A 21,553-nucleotide genomic window follows, 5' to 3' on the forward strand; every position below is an offset into this window, starting at 1 on the left:
TGACAGCCTACCAGTGATATGGTGCTTCTCTCTCAGTGACAGCCTACCAGTAACATGGTGCTTCTCTCTCAGTGACAGCATACCAGTAACATGGTGCTTCTCTCTCAGTGACAGCATACCAGTGACATGGTGCTTCTCTCTCAGTGACAGCATACCAGTGATATGGTGCGTCTCTCTCAATGACAGCCTACCAGTGACATGGTGCTTCTCTCTCAGTGACAGCCTACCAGTGACATGGTGCGTCTCTCTCAGTGACAGCCTACCAGTAACATGGTGCTTCTCTCTCAGTGACAGCCTACCAGTGACACTCTCAGAATAGACAGTCTACCAGTGATATGGTGCTTCTCTCTCAGTGACAGCCCACCAGTGACACTCTCAGAATAGACAGTCTACCAGTGATATGGTGCTTCTCTCTCAGTGACAGCCTACCAGCAACATGGTGCTTCTCTCTCAGTGACAGCATACCAGTGACTCTCTCAGAATAGACAGCCTACCAGTAACATGGTGCTTCTCTCTCAGTGACAGCCTACCAGTGACACTCTCAGAATAGACAGTCTACCAGTGATATGGTGCTTCTCTCTCAGTGACAGCCCACCAGTGACACTCTCAGAATAGACAGCCTACCAGCAACATGGTGCTTCTCTCTCAGTGACAGCCTACCAGTGACTCTCTCAGAATAGACAGTCTACCAGTGATATGGTGCTTCTCTCTCAGTGACAGCCTACCAGCAACATGGTGCTTCTCTCTCAGTGACAGCATACCAGTGACTCTCTCAGAATAGACAGTCTACCAGTGATATGGTGCTTCTCTCTCAGTGACAGCCTACCAGTAACATGGTGCTTCTCTCTCAGTGACAGCCTACCAGTAACATGGTGCTTCTCTCTCAGTGACAGCCTACCAGTGACATGGTGCTTCTCTCTCAGTGACAGCCTACCAGTGACATGGTGCTTCTCTCTCAGTGACAGCCTACCAGTAACATGGTGCTTCTCTCTCAGTGACAGCCTACCAGTAACATGGTGCTTCTCTCTCAGTGACAGCCTACCAGTGACACTCTCAGAATAGACAGTCTACCAGTGATATGGTGCTTCTCTCTCAGTGACAGCCCACCAGTGACACTCTCAGAATAGACAGTCTACCAGTGATATGGTGCTTCTCTCTCAGTGACAGCCTACCAGCAACATGGTGCTTCTCTCTCAGTGACAGCATACCAGTGACTCTCTCAGAATAGACAGCCTACCAGTAACATGGTGCTTCTCTCTCAGTGACAGCCTACCAGTGACACTCTCAGAATAGACAGTCTACCAGTGATATGGTGCTTCTCTCTCAGTGACAGCCCACCAGTGACACTCTCAGAATAGACAGCCTACCAGCAACATGGTGCTTCTCTCTCAGTGACAGCCTACCAGTGACTCTCTCAGAATAGACAGTCTACCAGTGATATGGTGCTTCTCTCTCAGTGACAGCCTACCAGCAACATGGTGCTTCTCTCTCAGTGACAGCATACCAGTGACTCTCTCAGAATAGACAGTCTACCAGTGATATGGTGCTTCTCTCTCAGTGACAGCCTACCAGTAACATGGTGCTTCTCTCTCAGTGACAGCATACCAGTGATATGGTGCTTCTCTCTCAGTGACAGCCTACCAGCAACATGGTGCTTCTCTCTCAGTGACAGCATACCAGTGACTCTCTCAGAATAGACAGTCTACCAGTGATATGGTGCTTCTCTCTCAGTGACAGCATACCAGTGATATGGTGCTTCTCTCTCAGTGACAGCCTACCAGCAACATGGTGCTTCTCTCTCAGTGACAGCATACCAGTGACTCTCTCAGAATAGACAGCCTACCAGTGATATGGTGCTTCTCTCTCAGTGACAGCCTACCAGTGATATGGTGCTTCTCTCTCAGTGACAGCATACCAGTAACATGGTGCTTCTCTCTCAGTGACAGCCTACCAGTAACATGGTGCTTCTCTCTCAGTGACAGCATACCAGTAACATGGTGCTTCTCTCTCAGTGACAGCATACCAGTAACATGGTGCTTCTCTCTCAGTGACAGCATACCAGTAACATGGTGCTTCTCTCTCAGTGACAGCATACCAGTAACATGGTGCTTCTCTCTCAGTGACAGCCTACCAGTGATATGGTGCTTCTCTCTCAGTGACAGCCTACCAGCAACATGGTGCTTCTCTCTCAGTGACAGCCTACCAGTGACTCTCTCAGAATAGACAGTTTACCAGTGACATGGTGCTTCTCTCTCAGTGACAGCCTACCAGTGATATGGTGCTTCTCTCTCAGTGACAGCCTACCAGTAACATGGTGCTTCTCTCTCAGTGACAGCATACCAGTAACATGGTGCTTCTCTCTCAGTGACAGCATACCAGTGACATGGTGCTTCTCTCTCAGTGACAGCATACCAGTGATATGGTGCGTCTCTCTCAATGACAGCCTACCAGTGACATGGTGCTTCTCTCTCAGTGACAGCCTACCAGTGACATGGTGCGTCTCTCTCAGTGACAGCCTACCAGTAACATGGTGCTTCTCTCTCAGTGACAGCCTACCAGTGACACTCTCAGAATAGACAGTCTACCAGTGATATGGTGCTTCTCTCTCAGTGACAGCCCACCAGTGACACTCTCAGAATAGACAGTCTACCAGTGATATGGTGCTTCTCTCTCAGTGACAGCCTACCAGCAACATGGTGCTTCTCTCTCAGTGACAGCATACCAGTGACTCTCTCAGAATAGACAGCCTACCAGTAACATGGTGCTTCTCTCTCAGTGACAGCCTACCAGTGACACTCTCAGAATAGACAGTCTACCAGTGATATGGTGCTTCTCTCTCAGTGACAGCCCACCAGTGACACTCTCAGAATAGACAGCCTACCAGCAACATGGTGCTTCTCTCTCAGTGACAGCCTACCAGTGACTCTCTCAGAATAGACAGTCTACCAGTGATATGGTGCTTCTCTCTCAGTGACAGCCTACCAGCAACATGGTGCTTCTCTCTCAGTGACAGCATACCAGTGACTCTCTCAGAATAGACAGTCTACCAGTGATATGGTGCTTCTCTCTCAGTGACAGCCTACCAGTAACATGGTGCTTCTCTCTCAGTGACAGCCTACCAGTAACATGGTGCTTCTCTCTCAGTGACAGCCTACCAGTGACATGGTGCTTCTCTCTCAGTGACAGCCTACCAGTGACATGGTGCTTCTCTCTCAGTGACAGCCTACCAGTAACATGGTGCTTCTCTCTCAGTGACAGCCTACCAGTAACATGGTGCTTCTCTCTCAGTGACAGCCTACCAGTGACACTCTCAGAATAGACAGTCTACCAGTGATATGGTGCTTCTCTCTCAGTGACAGCCCACCAGTGACACTCTCAGAATAGACAGTCTACCAGTGATATGGTGCTTCTCTCTCAGTGACAGCCTACCAGCAACATGGTGCTTCTCTCTCAGTGACAGCATACCAGTGACTCTCTCAGAATAGACAGCCTACCAGTAACATGGTGCTTCTCTCTCAGTGACAGCCTACCAGTGACACTCTCAGAATAGACAGTCTACCAGTGATATGGTGCTTCTCTCTCAGTGACAGCCCACCAGTGACACTCTCAGAATAGACAGCCTACCAGCAACATGGTGCTTCTCTCTCAGTGACAGCCTACCAGTGACTCTCTCAGAATAGACAGTCTACCAGTGATATGGTGCTTCTCTCTCAGTGACAGCCTACCAGCAACATGGTGCTTCTCTCTCAGTGACAGCATACCAGTGACTCTCTCAGAATAGACAGTCTACCAGTGATATGGTGCTTCTCTCTCAGTGACAGCCTACCAGTAACATGGTGCTTCTCTCTCAGTGACAGCATACCAGTGATATGGTGCTTCTCTCTCAGTGACAGCCTACCAGCAACATGGTGCTTCTCTCTCAGTGACAGCATACCAGTGACTCTCTCAGAATAGACAGTCTACCAGTGATATGGTGCTTCTCTCTCAGTGACAGCATACCAGTGATATGGTGCTTCTCTCTCAGTGACAGCCTACCAGCAACATGGTGCTTCTCTCTCAGTGACAGCATACCAGTGACTCTCTCAGAATAGACAGCCTACCAGTGATATGGTGCTTCTCTCTCAGTGACAGCCTACCAGTGATATGGTGCTTCTCTCTCAGTGACAGCATACCAGTAACATGGTGCTTCTCTCTCAGTGACAGCCTACCAGTAACATGGTGCTTCTCTCTCAGTGACAGCATACCAGTAACATGGTGCTTCTCTCTCAGTGACAGCATACCAGTAACATGGTGCTTCTCTCTCAGTGACAGCATACCAGTAACATGGTGCTTCTCTCTCAGTGACAGCATACCAGTAACATGGTGCTTCTCTCTCAGTGACAGCCTACCAGTGATATGGTGCTTCTCTCTCAGTGACAGCCTACCAGTAACATGGTGCTTCTCTCTCAGTGACAGCCTACCAGTGATATGGTGCTTCTCTCTCAGTGACAGCCTACCAGTAACATGGTGCTTCTCTCTCAGTGACAGCATACCAGTAACATGGTGCTTCTCTCTCAGTGACAGCATACCAGTGACATGGTGCTTCTCTCTCAGTGACAGCATACCAGTGATATGGTGCGTCTCTCTCAATGACAGCCTACCAGTGACATGGTGCTTCTCTCTCAGTGACAGCCTACCAGTGACATGGTGCGTCTCTCTCAGTGACAGCCTACCAGTAACATGGTGCTTCTCTCTCAGTGACAGCCTACCAGTGACACTCTCAGAATAGACAGTCTACCAGTGATATGGTGCTTCTCTCTCAGTGACAGCCCACCAGTGACACTCTCAGAATAGACAGTCTACCAGTGATATGGTGCTTCTCTCTCAGTGACAGCCTACCAGCAACATGGTGCTTCTCTCTCAGTGACAGCATACCAGTGACTCTCTCAGAATAGACAGCCTACCAGTAACATGGTGCTTCTCTCTCAGTGACAGCCTACCAGTGACACTCTCAGAATAGACAGTCTACCAGTGATATGGTGCTTCTCTCTCAGTGACAGCCCACCAGTGACACTCTCAGAATAGACAGCCTACCAGCAACATGGTGCTTCTCTCTCAGTGACAGCCTACCAGTGACTCTCTCAGAATAGACAGTCTACCAGTGATATGGTGCTTCTCTCTCAGTGACAGCCTACCAGCAACATGGTGCTTCTCTCTCAGTGACAGCATACCAGTGACTCTCTCAGAATAGACAGTCTACCAGTGATATGGTGCTTCTCTCTCAGTGACAGCCTACCAGTAACATGGTGCTTCTCTCTCAGTGACAGCCTACCAGTAACATGGTGCTTCTCTCTCAGTGACAGCCTACCAGTGACATGGTGCTTCTCTCTCAGTGACAGCCTACCAGTGACATGGTGCTTCTCTCTCAGTGACAGCCTACCAGTAACATGGTGCTTCTCTCTCAGTGACAGCCTACCAGTAACATGGTGCTTCTCTCTCAGTGACAGCCTACCAGTGACACTCTCAGAATAGACAGTCTACCAGTGATATGGTGCTTCTCTCTCAGTGACAGCCCACCAGTGACACTCTCAGAATAGACAGTCTACCAGTGATATGGTGCTTCTCTCTCAGTGACAGCCTACCAGCAACATGGTGCTTCTCTCTCAGTGACAGCATACCAGTGACTCTCTCAGAATAGACAGCCTACCAGTAACATGGTGCTTCTCTCTCAGTGACAGCCTACCAGTGACACTCTCAGAATAGACAGTCTACCAGTGATATGGTGCTTCTCTCTCAGTGACAGCCCACCAGTGACACTCTCAGAATAGACAGCCTACCAGCAACATGGTGCTTCTCTCTCAGTGACAGCCTACCAGTGACTCTCTCAGAATAGACAGTCTACCAGTGATATGGTGCTTCTCTCTCAGTGACAGCCTACCAGCAACATGGTGCTTCTCTCTCAGTGACAGCATACCAGTGACTCTCTCAGAATAGACAGTCTACCAGTGATATGGTGCTTCTCTCTCAGTGACAGCCTACCAGTAACATGGTGCTTCTCTCTCAGTGACAGCATACCAGTGATATGGTGCTTCTCTCTCAGTGACAGCCTACCAGCAACATGGTGCTTCTCTCTCAGTGACAGCATACCAGTGACTCTCTCAGAATAGACAGTCTACCAGTGATATGGTGCTTCTCTCTCAGTGACAGCATACCAGTGATATGGTGCTTCTCTCTCAGTGACAGCCTACCAGCAACATGGTGCTTCTCTCTCAGTGACAGCATACCAGTGACTCTCTCAGAATAGACAGCCTACCAGTGATATGGTGCTTCTCTCTCAGTGACAGCCTACCAGTGATATGGTGCTTCTCTCTCAGTGACAGCATACCAGTAACATGGTGCTTCTCTCTCAGTGACAGCCTACCAGTAACATGGTGCTTCTCTCTCAGTGACAGCATACCAGTAACATGGTGCTTCTCTCTCAGTGACAGCATACCAGTAACATGGTGCTTCTCTCTCAGTGACAGCATACCAGTAACATGGTGCTTCTCTCTCAGTGACAGCATACCAGTAACATGGTGCTTCTCTCTCAGTGACAGCATACCAGTAACATGGTGCTTCTCTCTCAGTGACAGCCTACCAGTGATATGGTGCTTCTCTCTCAGTGACAGCCTACCAGTAACATGGTGCTTCTCTCTCAGTGACAGCCTACCAGTGATATGGTGCTTCTCTCTCAGTGACAGCCTACCAGTAACATGGTGCTTCTCTCTCAGTGACAGCATACCAGTAACATGGTGCTTCTCTCTCAGTGACAGCCTACCAGTGATATGGTGCTTCTCTCTCAGTGACAGCCTACCAGTAACATGGTGCTTCTCTCTCAGTGACAGCATACCAGTGACATGGTGCTTCTCTCTCAGTGACAGCCTACCAGTGACATGGTGCTTCTCTCTCAGTGACAGTCTACCAGTTTCAGTCGCAGTCTCGTTATCATTCTCTCTCTGTGGGACTCTCCTTATAAACCTGTCTCAGTCAGTCGCAGTCTCCCTGGATCTCTCCCAGCCGGAGCCTCTCTCCCAGCAGCAGCAGCAGCAGCCGGTGTCTCTGACAGATCATCTGCCTCAGGTTCTGCTGCTGCATCTCTCAGTGCCTCCGTCACGTGACGTGATCCCCCCTCTCTAGCCCTCTCCCTCCCTCCCTCGGCGCTGCAGTAACCAAGGAGACGTACCAGGGCGGGGTTTGGAAGCCGCCTGCTCCATCATTGCCTAGAACTGCTGCCAATCACAGTGCGGTCCCGCCTAGGTACCGGTGGCTCGGATACTGGGTGGCTGTTGGCTGCTCCCCCTGTCACTCACCCAGGTGCCGGCCGCGTGCCATAGTTACCGGGGTTACCAGGGACGCGAGTCCCTCCACGCAGAGTCACCCGCACACCGACCCCGCTCCCTCACCCGCACACCCTGCCCCTCCCCGGCCTGAGGTAAGTCTATGTGTCCGGCACAGTGCGGGCGTCTGTCAGTGTGATCCATTACTGGCTGGTGCTGCGCCAGTGACGCACATTCTGCCTTACACAGCAGCAACACTCAGCGCAGCGCGTAATGTGACCCCATGTGATGTACGGACCCCACTGAGGGGCTGATACAAGGACGAGCCCTCACCATCAGCATATACCTGCACCAGCCCTCTACTGTATACTAACTGTACTATACTAGGTGCAAGATATCCGCCTGAGTCCTAATACGCTGACCTCCAGGACTGAGGAACCCATGTGACCGCGCAGTCCCCCCCAGGCGACCGCGCAGTCTCCCCAGCCCCCGCGCAGGTGCAAGATATCCACCTGAGTCCTAATACACTGATCTCCAGGACTTGCTCAGTGACCCATGTGACCGCGCAGTCTCCCCAGCCCCCGCGCAGTTTCCCCAGCCCCCGCGCAGGTGCAAGATATCCGCCTGAGTCCTAATACGCTGACCTCCAGGACTGAGGAACCCATGTGATCGCGCAGTCCCCCCCAGACGACCAAGCAGTCCCCCCAGGCGAACGCGCAGTCCCCCCAGGCGAACGCGCAGTCCCCCCAGCCCCCGCGCAGTCCCCCCAACGACTGCGTAGTCTCTCCAGCCCCCGCACAGTCTCCCCAGCCCTTGTGTAGTCTCCCCTTGTGCAGTCTCCCCGCCCCCTCGCTGTCTCTCCACCCACGCGCAGTCTCCCGGTGTAAGCGTAGATGTGGTCAGAATGTGCATGGCTCTGCATTGCTGTACTTGCGTGCGCCCATTTTCTGAGCTTGTGCAGTGAGAATATACGCAAACAGACATACGTTTGGCTCTACATGGAACTGTCACGTTGCAAATCAGCTTGTACGCATCTGTATCAGCATATCCCAAGGTGCATGCCAAATGTCCGCACATGGGAACATGTGTGAAATATTTATTACATTGCTCGGAGTGCGCTTCTTTACTGACGTGCAATATGGAAGCACAAAACAGGTTCCAGTAAGAGAGTTATTGGCAGACCCTATGATGCTGATAGGTGTCAGCGGTGTGTGATGGGGGTCAGTCCAGCCGATTAATATCTTAACCAGAGATTGCTTTATTACCCAGGTAGAGCACAGGGTTAATGCAGCAGGTACACAATGCAGGAACGTATGGTGTAACAGGTCCAGAGACTCGCTGTGACTGGGGAAGAGAGGGACTCTCTGTGACTGGGGAAAAGAGGGACTCGCTGTGACTGGGGGACAGAGGGACTCTCTTTGTCTGGGGGGACAGAGGGACTCGCTGTGCCGGGGGGACAGAGGGACTCGCTGTGCCGGGGGGACAGAGGGACTCTCTGTGTCTGGGGGGACAGAGGGACTCTCTGTGTCTGGGGGGACAGAGGGACTCTCTGTGTCTGGGGGGACAGAGGGACTCGCTGTGCCGGGGGGACAGAGGGACTCGCTGTGCCGGGGGGACAGAGGGACTCTCTGTGTCTGGGGGGACAGAGGGACTCTCTGTGTCTGGGGGGACAGAGGGACTCGCTGTGACGGGGGGACAGAGGGACTCGCTGTGCCGGGGGGACAGAGGGACTCGCTGTGCCGGGGGGACAGAGGGACTCTCTGTGTCTGGGGGAACAGAGGGACTCTCTGTGTCTGGGGGGACAGAGGGACTCTCTGTGTCTGGGGGGACAGAGGGACTCTCTGTGTCTGGGGGGACAGAGGGACTCTCTGTGTCTGGGGGGACAGAGGGACTCGCTGTGACGGGGGGACAGAGGGACTCGCTGTGACGGGGGGACAGATGGACCAATGAAAGCCAGACTCGCACATGGCCATCAGATCACTTTTTTTTTTATTATCAAATTTCCAGATCAGTAACTATTACATATGTACATGAAAACCATGTATGACGTTGGTAGTACATATTTCCAAGTATCTGTAGATTCTGAAACACATGTGTACCGTAGTGCACGCGTGGCATCTTCCTAGAAAATATATTTTGGTCTGGTCTGGTCATATTGAAATTGTACTGTGTGTGGGGTCTCAAATGATTTACTTTACCTTGAATGAATATATTTTGTATCAGAATCCGTCATGGTGTTTGTCCGCTTTGGTGGCCAGTGCTGGGAAGAAATGGTGACTAATGAAACAGGAGGATGACCGGATTTATAATAGCGTGGCTATATAATGGCCGGGTCACACGTGCGCAGATGAGACAGCAACTGACCGACCTATCGACCATCTAATGATAATTAGCAGCCATGAAAGTTTTTCTATTACTGAAATATTTGGCGTTCGAAAATCTGTTCTTTTTGTTAAATGGAGGAAAGGAACCTTTCCTATGACATGACAAACGTTACGCAGAATAAAACTTAAGCTGGGTACACACTTCTCAGACGATATACGCCGAAATGGACAAACATATCGTTCAGACCGTTTAGTGTGTATGTACTATGCGCGCTCCAACTCGCCGACATTGGTGTCATTCCGTCGGATGTGCATGTGTAGCCGATGGAGCAACCCAGCTGCCGACTCCAGGAAGGTGAATGGTGCAGGCAAATGATCTATCAGACGACCGCGCAGTGTGTACCGACTGCCCGATATATCGTTCCATCAGCCGTCGTATTGGCGGGTCGTCTGGTGTGTACCCAGCCTTAGGCACACCAGGAACATTTTGGAACAAGTTGCTGGGGATGATAAAACCAAAATACTTTTTGAGAAAAACAGGTGACTCATTGGAAGGAAACAATGTACCAGGCATAAAGCTTTGCCCATAGTCAGTGAAAAAACTGAATAAGTTGTATATTTCAGCAACAATCCAAACCTTGCTTCAAAATCAATCATAGTGTACCCACAAGGGGTTGGGTATGAAATCCCGGCAGTCGGGATGCCTCCTGCCAATATACCAACAGCTAAGCCCCCCCCCCAGTGGTACCTAAGCCCCCCCCCTCCCCCGTGACATCTAAACCTAACCCTCCCCATTTATTTTATTTTTTTCAAGGTGCCCTAAGAGTACCCCAAAGTCACCTTTTTGCCTACTTTTTTTTTGCATTCATCATTTAATGAGTTTGAGATTCAATGAAAATGTTCTTGCATTTAAACCCCCCTTCCCCCACAAATCAGCCATTTGGACACCATTTAAAAACCTTCAGTACCTTCCTAATGCCCACAAACAGCCTTCTATACGGTCCTGCTAGTGAAATTTTCCATTTCGGGGGGTCCAGGATGGTCTCCCCACATTTTCATGCACTTCTCGCAAATCTCTTTTGGCAGTCAATGCGCACCCCTCCGCTGCGAGTAGTGCGAATAGGCATTTTTATTGGATTGGAGAATTCTCGGGAGCGCGCTTCGTGGCGAAGTCTGCGAGTTTCAAGAAACAAACTCGCTACTCGCAATTCGCACGTAATTGGATTGACCCCTATTTTACCGGTCTAGAGACCACCCGCTATTAGTAAGGAAAGAATACTCCGGCCAGGTCATAGGTTTCAAGCAAGACCACAAAAGTTGAGGTGGGAGTACAGAGATCTGAGCGTGTATGGTACACACATGGTTTACCCCAGTCAGCTTGTATAAAGACCGGTCACTACAATGGGGACCATTCTCTTCAGTGCAGATCTAAAATGAATTAATGGCCAAGTTGGAGCATCCTCCCCTCAGCCGCAGGTGTAAGCCATAGTGGGTGCCGCAGGTGTAAGCCATAGTGGGTGCCGCAGGTGTAAGCCATAGTGGGTGCCGCAGGTGTAAGCCATAGTGGGTGCCGCAGGTGTAAGCCATAGTGGGTGCCGCAGGTGTAAGCCATAGTGGGTGCCGCAGGTGTAAGCCATAGTGGGTAACCGCCCTGAATGTCATCTTTGTGAGGACAGAAGTGATCGGTAAGGACCGGTAGTGCCACTTATAATGCAGCTCTGCACAATGTTCTTTACAGGCGTCCCTGAGACAACTGGGATACTTTATACGTGCACAGAATACGATCTCGTTTATTTCTTGTTAAATCACATATTGGGATATATTACTCCTCCTTTATGTCTATTCTAGGAACATTTGTCTAGAGAGCAAACAAATAAGCCTTTATTTCCGCGTGGCCTCATTATAACACACAGTGCAGACGAGACGCAGATCAGCAGCCCCTCAGTGGCGGGCGGGCGGTGTGTACCTTGGCTCACAGTAAGTGTCAGCGCCTCATTTGACCTGGAGGGTTTTGATGAGAAGGGAATTTCCACACACAAATGTGATAAAAATAGTTCTGGTAACACCGTGGTGACCCACATGTACTAACCCTGCTCTGCCTGGCATGTCCGCCCCACACTGAATGTACTTCATTTCCAAATATATTCTATGCATTGTAGATGGACGAATCTGAAGCCTCAGTGATGTCCTATATTCCTGACATATTGATCATTATTGCTTCAGTGGCCACTTTGATAGTATGAAGGGGAGGGGTGCGTTTAATCTGGGAGGGGTGCGTTTAATCTGGGAGCGGCTAGATTCTTGCCACTAATAAAGAAGCACAAAGCACTAAGGGGCATATTTATGAAGCTTCACAAAACCCTTTCTGCAACCAAAATGGCTGTTTTTCAAAAAGGTTACTGTAATTTTCCTCTCTATGAGAGTCCACCCCCAGTGGTGACGGCTTTCACAGAGGATTGCCGGCGGCAGCATCACTGGAGATCGCCACCTATCGCCTATATAGCGAGCAGAAGTGCTGCCGCTGACCTCCGGTGACAGGATGGCAATAGCCGGCTGTGAGATCAGCATAAAACCTATATTATAGGAATAAAGATTTTTTATTTTTTTTGCAAAGTTAAAGAGTTAAAAAAAAATTTATTTTATTATTTTTACTCTTATTTATTAATTACAAGTATTCACTGCACACGTACAGAAGGACCTAAGACTGGCTGGCGACACGGTAAGCGCCTTCTTACTGCCAGTAACGCCGTAAGCTGCCCCGCAAACGTTTATTGATAAATTGAGATGATAGAAGACTTTCTATGGAACTGTTTCATGAATAGTCCCCTAAGTCCAATATTTAGTGGATGAGAAAACCCTGTCGCTGTGCTTACATCTAATCAGTAACCGTGACCAATAGGCCTCTCCCTGGTCATCATATGCTAATTACCGGTGGTCTTCTTTCCCCATCCTCCCTGTATTACACAATTCTTTATACAGTCTTTCCCTGTGTATCATCGCGCTGCCAGCCATGTTAATATATAATCCCATCACTGTATGTTACACAGAACCAGTCACTGGCTTTTTTATTTGCTGATTACATATGGCTCAGCACTATGTCTTAATTACAAGTCATCATTCACCCAAAAGGAGCACTTAGCTGAGTGTGCTGTTTATCCGCAATGTTCTCTCACTGGCTGACTCGCGATTAGGAGAGCTATGAGGTACAGAGGAGGCTGAACAGCTTGTGAGTAGGAGAGCTATGAGGTACAGAGGAGGCTGATCAGCTTGTGAGTAGGAGAGCTATGAGGTACAGAGGAGGCTGAACAGCTTGTGAGTAGGAGAGCTATGAGGTACAGAGGAGGCTGATCAGCTTGTGAGTAGGAGAACTATGTGGTACAGAGGAGGCTGGCCAGCTTGTGAGTAGGAGAGCTATGAGGTACAGAGGAGGCTGGCCAGCTTGTGAGTAGGAGAGCTATGTGGTACAGAGGAGGCTGGCCAGCTTGTGAGTAGGAGAGCTATGAGGTACAGAGGAGGCTGATCAACTTGTGAGTAGGAGAGCTATGAGGTACAGAGGAGGCTGATCAACTTGTGAGTAGGAGAGCTATGTGGTACAGAGGAGGCTGGCCAGCTTGCGATTAGGAGAGTTGTTACGTACAGATGAGACTGGCCTGTTACTTCGGAGAGCTGTGAAGTACAGAGTAAATTAGCCAGCTCACGATTAGGAGAGCTATGAGGTACAGAGGAGGCTGGCCAACTCGCGATTAGGCGAGTTATGAGGTACAGAGGAGGCTGGCCAGCTTGCGATTAGAAGAGCTATGAGGTACAAAGGAGGCTGGCCAGCTTGCAATTAGAAGAGCTGTGAGGTACAGAGGAGGCTGGCCAACTCGCGATTAGGAGAGTTATGAGGTACAGAGGAGGCTGGCCAGCTTGCGATTAGGAGAGCTATGAGGTACAGAGGAGGCTGACAAACTCGCGATTAGGAGAGCTATGAGGTACAGAGGAGGCTGGCCAGCTTGCGATTAGGAGAGCTATGAGGTACAGAGGAGGCTGGCCAGCTTGCGAGTAGGAGAGCTATGAAGTCAGCTCACAAGTATGAGAGCTGTGAGGCACAAAGGAGGATAGCCGGCTCACCAGTCGGAGAGCTGTGAGGTACAGAGGAGGCTGGCCAGCTCGGAAGTAGGACCCGTGAGGTGCAGGGGAGGCTGGCTGGCCGGCTTGCTAGTAGGGGAGCTGTGAGGTACAGAGGAGGCTCCTGCTCAGTGCTCTCCAGTGCCTGAGTATCAATTGTGTTCTACATACAGTAGCTGCTCCCACTGCAGAACTATACTCTCCAGTATAGTTTTCTTCCAGTGTTGTTTAAACTCAGGTGTTCATTCTCCTCGTCAGCAGTACATCGTTACCTGCATTCCATCTGCGGTGCTTCCAGGCAGAGTCCTTATACCATCTAAGTACTCTGCTTCTTCATGATGGGAACCAATTACACTGGGCTGCGATCTGGGCCCTCACTGAGTAAAGACCATATCCTCTTGTAGGGAATACTGGTGAAGTCCGCTGGGGGTGTTATACTCCATGCCAGGGTATTTGGGTGTGCCAATACCACCTGTTTGCATTTATTATCTTTGTGTGTTTACTCTGATACATTGCTGTCTGTTTTGGGATCCGGTCTAAAGATCTACAGTAAACAGGTAGACAATGTCTAGATAGACACCAGATGTTAGACAATAGGTCGACAGGGTTAAAAGGTCGACACACTAAAGGTCGACATGTAAGAAGGTTGATGTGGTGAAAAGGTTAACACTTGTTTTTGTAGGGTTAGGCACTTACCCCGACAGTTAGGGTTAGGCACCAAGGGGAGGGTTAGGGTGAAGATAAGGGTTAGAAAAAAAAGTGTCGACCATTTGTACCTGTCGACCTTCTTACATGTTGGCATTTAGTGTGTCAACCTTTTGTCCCTGGAAACCTATTGACTAACATCTGGTCTCTATCTAGACATTGTCTACCTGTTTACTGTAGATCTTTCATTCCACATCCATCTGTTTTCAGCTCAAAGTTATTGCAAAAAAACTCCATGTATATTATTGCACGCTACACGCTGTTCCCACAGTGCCAACACATCCGTGCCTCTCATTGCACGCTACACGCTGTTCCCACAGTGCCAACACCTCCGTGCCTCTCATTGCATGCTACATGCTGTTCCCACAGTGCCAACACATCCGTGCCTCTCATTGCACGCTACACGCTGTTCCCACAGTGCCAATACCTCCGTGCCTCTCATTGCACGCTACACGCTGTTCTCACAGTGCCAACACCTCCGTGCCTCTCATTGCATGCTACACGCTGTTCCCAATGTGCCAACACATTCGTGCCTCTCATTGCACGCTACACGCTGTTCCCACAGTGCTAACACATCCGTGCCTCTCATTGCACGCTACACGCTGTTCCCACAGTGCTAACACATCTGTGCCTCTCATTGCACGCTACACGCTGTTCCCACAGTGCTAACACATCCGTGCCTCTCATTGAACGCTACACGCTGTTCACACAGTGCCAACACCTCCGTGCCTCTCATTGCATGCTACACGCTGTTCCCACAGTGCCAACACATCCGTGCCTCTCATTGCACGCTACACGCTGTTCCCACAGTGCCAACACCTCCGTGCCTCTCATTGCACGCTACACGCTGTTCCCACAGTGCCAACACATCCGTGCCTCTCATTGCAGGCTACACGCTGTTCCCACAGTGCCAACACATCCGTGCCTCTCATTGCAGGCTACACGCTGTTCCCACAGAGCCAACACATCAGTGCCTCTCATTGCACGCTACACGCTGTTCCCACAGTGCCAACACATCCGTGCCTCTCATTGCACGCTACACGCTGTTCCCACTGTGCCAACACATCCGTGCCTCTCATTGCACGCTACACGCTGTTCCCAGTGTGCCAATACATCCGTGCCTCTCATTGCACGCTACACGCTGTTCCCACAGTGCCAACACCTCCGTGCCTCTCATTGCACGCTACACGCTGTTCCCACAGTGCCAACACCTCCGTGCCTCTCATTGCACGCTGCACGCTGTTCCCACAGTGCCAACACCTCCGTGCCTCTCATTGCACGCTACACGCTGTTCCCACAGTGCCAACACCTCCGTGCCTCTCATTGCACGCTACACGCTGTTCCCACAGTGCCAACACCTCCGTGCCTCTCATTGCACGCTACACGCTGTTCCCACAGTGCCAACACCTCCGTGCCTCTCATTGCACGCTACATGTTGTTCCCACAGTTGCAACACATATGTGTTGCACACTACGCACTGTAGAAACTGTGCCAATGCATCCATGTACCTTTTGGCATGCTACCAAAATCTCACACTTTGTGTACTCTGCTGTACCTTCGGCATTTGTGCATACTGTGTTAAACATCTCCTTGGAGTATCACAGCTATATCTTTTTTGGTGCGTTCCCCTGTAGAAGCAAAATCCAAATGCTTCACAGGGTCAGTAACCACATAGGTATGATCCTGGACCAGTCCAATAGGAGTAGTGACTCCTAGCCGACACTCTCATGCAGTGACAAAACTCTGTCCTGCTTCTTTGTCTTTTTACCTCTTCTCTCCATTTTTAAAATGAGACATTTTTTCAAATAGTCTTTATAAACAGTTTCTCGTGCAGGCACCCTGTGGTGTGTGGCTCCAGTATGTCTGCTAAAGCAGGATGCATTTCCTTGGCACACTGGCTGCTGCATATAGGAGTAATGCCTTGGAAGTATAATACCGTACACCAGAGTTTGCCAAACTATGCCATTACAGTGCAGGTTTTAAGAATATCCATGCGTGAGCACAGGTGACTTAATTTGATTTAACCATCTGGACTTGAGCATGGATATTAAAACCTGGATTGTAATGACGGAGTTTGGGAAACTCTGATGTATATGAACAAAAATCATATTTATTCAACTCTAGCAATCCCACCTGGCAACATTTCAGAAATACCCAATGGACATACACACAGTCACACACACCCACCTTTCCTTGGGGGTAAATGGGCTTTTGAAAGTTCTGTTTAACCATTATCTTTAAGGGCTGGCCAGGGGCTGAAATATTATTGTGCTTGTCATCATACCAGGTTTTCTGCTGGCTTACTATCCATACTAATGGGCAAAAATGCAGCCAACCTAACAGAGAGCAACTCCAGCATCTGGTGAGCACCACCAGGCTTATCCTACTGCCTTCCCCTGCATGACCTGGGCTTACTGGGTCAACTCCTATATTTTACCAATGTTCATAAGATTAAACATAACATAGGGACGCGACCCCTTAATAAGGGGTAGAGCACCTTCAGATAGTGGCAACATGATCTTCCCGAGTTGTCTGATATTACCTTTGTTATAAAGTATACTGACAATTTTATGTCTGACCTGAGTGGCGGGATTCTAAGAAAACTCATTTAAGAATGCTCAATAGAATAGGTAACATTACACTGAGATGGGAGAGTGCCCCAAGTTCCAACAGCCTCATGCCACTCTCACCCATAGTTTATGGAGTTGTCAGGATACTAAGGTTTGGTAGTACAGGTTGAGTCTCCCATATCCAAAATGCTTGGGACCAGGGATATTATGGATAACGGAATATTCCGTATTTTGGAATATTTGCATATCATAATGAGATATCTTGGGAATGGGACCCCAATATACACGCAGAATGCATTTATGTGTTATATACACCTTATACACACAGCCTGCAGGTCATTTTATACAATATTTTCAATAATTTTGTGGCTCAAGCTAAGTTTGTGTACATACATGAAATTCATTTATGTTTCATATACACATTATACACACAGCCTGAAGGTAATCTTATACAATATTTTTAATAATTTGTGCCTTAGACAAAGTTTGTGTACATTGAACCATCAAAAATCAAAGGTTTCATTATCTCAGTCATGCCAAAATTATTCCGTATTTCGGAATATTTGGATATGGGAGACTCAACCTGTAAGATTAGTAGTCTCAGCCTCTGACTGATGGAAGATGTGAGATGTCACTAGTGGGATGAGTTCTCTTACATTCCTCATAGCAGTGTTTGCCAGGGAAAAAAAAGCAGATTCTACAGCTCTGGTTTTCCCATGCTTCATCTTTACAGCTCTGGTAATCCCATGCTTCATCTTTACAGCTCTGGTAATCCCATGCTCCACCTTTACAGCTCTGGTAATCCCATGCTCTACATTAACTCCCATGCTCTACATTAACAGCTCTGTTTATCCCATACTCCACATTTACAGCTCTGTTTATCCCATACTCCACATTAACAGCTCTGTTTATCCCATACTCCACATTAACAGCTCTGTTTATCCCATACTCCACATTAACAGCTCTGGTAATCCCATGCTTCATCTTTACAGCTCTAGTAATCCCATGCTTCATCTTTACAGCTCTGGTAATCCCATGCTTCATCTTTACAGCTCTGGTAATCCCATGCTCCACCTTTACAGCTCTGGTAATCCCATGATCCACCTTTACAGCTCTGGTAATCCCATGCTTCATCTTTACAGCTCTGGTTATCCCATGCTCCACATTAATAGCTCTGGTTATCCCATACTCTACATTAACAGCTCTGTTTATCCCATACTCTACATTAACAGCTCTGTTTATCCCATACTCTACATTAACAGCTCTGGTAATCCCATACTCTACATTAACAGCTCTGGTAATCCCATGCTCCACCGTTACAGCGCCGGTTATCCCGTGCTCCATTGGAAAAAATTATCATATGGATATTGTGTAACATTGATAGAAGAGCTGCGACTTTTAATATTAAAGTTGGAGCTAAATCCTTCTATAAGAAATGGGGTGTATATATTTTAATACACAACCTCAGATATAGGATAAAACTCTTAAGGTATTAATGAACACGGACTGGTCCCTCCTGAGATAAATTGGCTAGCGGTGCTCTTACTTATCTCTCCTCATTTCTCCTTCCCATCCCCCTCCCCTGCCGACCCCCGCTTCCACCATGATTATTGGTTTGAGCCTGACGCCTCTAAAGTGCGAGCATTTTATTCCTCAACACAAGTTCTTCTGTTTTCATGTTTATATATTTTATTATGTTCATTTATCTCATATTCTAAATAATTTTGCCTCCTGTGACGGTAATGTCATCGCTCTCATTCACATGTGGGTTCAGCAACCGCTCTGTATGAAACCTATTATTCTAAAATCAAAGCCTGATAGAAATGTGGTCATCATGTACGTTTGTGCGATGACCTAACGGAGTCTGTGGCGCTTGCATACGCGTCACGCCAAATGTACAGCAACCGGAGAGATGAATACTGGACTGGGCACGGGGGAAAAGGGGGTAAGTATAACGGGAGGGGGCGGAGCGGGTGAGGTGTCCCAGCAGGTTCCATTTATTTACTAGTATTTGATAAAATTGCAAAAGAGATGTTCAAGTCTGTAATCACATTTTATTATTACGCTTCCTGCGCTGTTCAATGGTATAAAATAAATATCTAAGAAAAGCCGTACAGTGGTGAGCGCTGGAGGAGTAATCAGAGGAGTCCCAGCCCTGCTTATTCATATTACGCTTCCAAACTTGCTTTGAACACTATTTATTTCATTTACTGCTGGTGTATTATATTATCAGACCCTTTGTAACGTTTGTTATCTATGTAAGTTGTAAATGATCCGTTCTCCCGCTAGTGGAACGTCTTTCATGCACCTGCCGTAATACTGAACCCGTATATACTGCGCCTTCAGTAATTATCACACTAATAAGATCAGATCACGTTATATTTAGCTGCAAAACATGATCAGTATTTTCCATTTACTAAAGAGACGGACGGCTCCTAATAATTGTCGTGACTCACCGGAGCTGTAAGTCACAGTCTTGTGAGCGTCCAGATGCATCCCCTGTAATTACCAAACCGTTTACTTCTGCTCAGCGACCAGCTCTATATAGGATAATATCTGGCCTTATAGTTTACCAGCGTGTTTGTAATTGTGATTTGCTATAATAGATTCACAACTTTTATACTTCTTGCGCAATGATCATAATATAAATTGTTCTTATTTAAAAGACCAGGGTACATTGTAATCTCATTGGATATCACGATAGGGGACAGTTTCGGAGGCTCCCGTAGTGTCTAAAGGGGCCTATCCATTAGATGTATTTCTGAGCGATGAAAGACAAAAGATATCACTTGAAAATTCTGGTGGCTGCGCTGAGCGGTATCTGCCATGTACATGACCGATTTTGCAAACGATATCGCATGACATTCAGGGAGTGGATTTTTTTTAAATGATTGTTTGAATATTCATTAAAGAAGGAGATTACATTATGATTTTTTTTTTTTAAGGGATGGGTGGTGCTCTAAACAACCCCGCTATAAACTACCCGACAACCCCCCCCCACTATAAACAACCCCCCGCTACCCCACCCCCACTGCACTGCAAACCACCCTGCTACACTATAAACAATCCCCCATAGCTGTACTGTACTTACCTTTCCAAAGCTGCGTTGTCCCCCGGCGCTCTGTAGCTGCTGCTTCTATCCAGGGAATTCGGAGCGTCCTGGGAGTTGCTTTCTAAAAATTATCTTTCGTCGTTTACCGCATATAAACTGCACGATATTGCTAATATCGTACAGCTATATGCGATAATTGACCAACATGTTGGAGAGATGATAGATGCAATTTATCGGCCGCGGGAATGCACATCTGTCATCTATTAGCAGATATAATGAAGGATTGAACGATATATCGTTCATTTTATCTGCTAATGGATAGGCCCCTTAAAGCTGGGCATCCACTATACAATTATCTGTCAGATATCTGTCCAATCTGGCTGGTTGGAATGAAAACCTGGTAATGTCTGGGAGCGAATGACAATCGTCCATTTCCTCACAAACACTGGAAAACAGACAAAAATGGTCGTTCAGACAAATTGGTTGAAACACACAAATGTAACCAATTTGAACATTTGTTTTTGTCCTTTTTTCAGTGTTTAAAACCATATGATCAGCTGTCATTTGCTCCCATACATTACCAGCTTTTCCTTCCAACCAGCCAGATTGGACAGATAATTGCTATGCTGGGCGTACACTATGCAATTATATTATCTACAAGCAGGGCCGGTGCTAGGCTGTGCTGCGCCCAGCGCCGTATTGAGTTGCCGCCCCTTCCCTCCTCCGCTCCCTCCCCCTGAGCTTACATATTACCTCTACCGCCGGGAGGGAGAGTGGGCGTTTCCGGCTGCGGAAGCTGACGCTATGCACATGCGCAGTGTCAGCTTCCCCCGGAGAAGTCATCACAAACGTGAAAGACTTATACAATTTACCAGGATCATAACTCGCGGGGACAACGTTTACTGCAATTGTGGATTGCATTCATTATACAGAATAAAATAATTTATGGTCATTTTTAGATATTCGAAATTCTTGGAAATGAGCAACAGGCATAAACATTATACTGATTGGAGCAGAGGTTCCCAAACGCAGTCCTCAAGGCTCTCCAACAGCTCAGATGTTAAGGCCCCCATACATCAGAGATTGATTGCAGCAATCGTGCAATTTTCAATCGATTGTGTATAAAAATCTTTCCCTTTTTCAATAGATTGTGGCAATCTGCAATCGATTGCACGATTGCTGAAATCAATCTCTCATGTGTGGGGGCCTGTAAAGGTGTGTACACACTGGGCGATATTACTGAGCGATTGCACGATTACGATGTCGTAATCGTGCAATTGCTCAGTAATCGTGCACTAAAATGTAGGAAACGACCAGCAATGCGCGCCCGCTGGTCGTTTCCGACATTGTCCATCGCCTGAACATGCAGGCCAATCTACTGATAAAGACAGATTGGCATGTTCAGGAATGATGGAGTGTGCCTGCACTGAGCGACTGATCGTTCAGTGTAGGCACTGCAGGGGATTACAATGTCGTAATCGTACTGTCTTTATTGAT

At 48.2% G+C, this 21,553-nt stretch overlaps 2 protein-coding genes across 3 annotated transcripts in view; one reads left to right on the forward strand and one right to left on the reverse strand.

Moving 5' to 3' along the window:
• MCOLN3 (mucolipin TRP cation channel 3) overlaps positions 1-7,137 on the reverse strand; it is a 96,954-nt gene extending 89,817 nt beyond the window's left edge. For both annotated transcript variants that reach the window (XM_088463706.1, XM_088463712.1), the window contains exon 1: positions 6,905-7,137. The gene's annotated coding sequence lies outside the window, so the exon portion shown is untranslated. The remainder of the gene's footprint in view (positions 1-6,904) is intronic.
• A 157-nt stretch (positions 7,138-7,294) lies between these two features.
• The window catches only part of DNAI3 (dynein axonemal intermediate chain 3), a 174,089-nt gene continuing 159,830 nt past the window's right edge, over positions 7,295-21,553 (forward strand). The window contains exon 1 of the mRNA XM_088463700.1: positions 7,295-7,450. The gene's annotated coding sequence lies outside the window, so the exon portion shown is untranslated. The remainder of the gene's footprint in view (positions 7,451-21,553) is intronic.

This window comes from Taudactylus pleione, unplaced genomic scaffold (assembly GCF_031769625.1).
Source record: "Taudactylus pleione unplaced genomic scaffold, aTauple2 ptg001431l, whole genome shotgun sequence".
In the NCBI taxonomy this organism is placed as follows: Eukaryota; Metazoa; Chordata; class Amphibia; order Anura; family Myobatrachidae; genus Taudactylus; species Taudactylus pleione.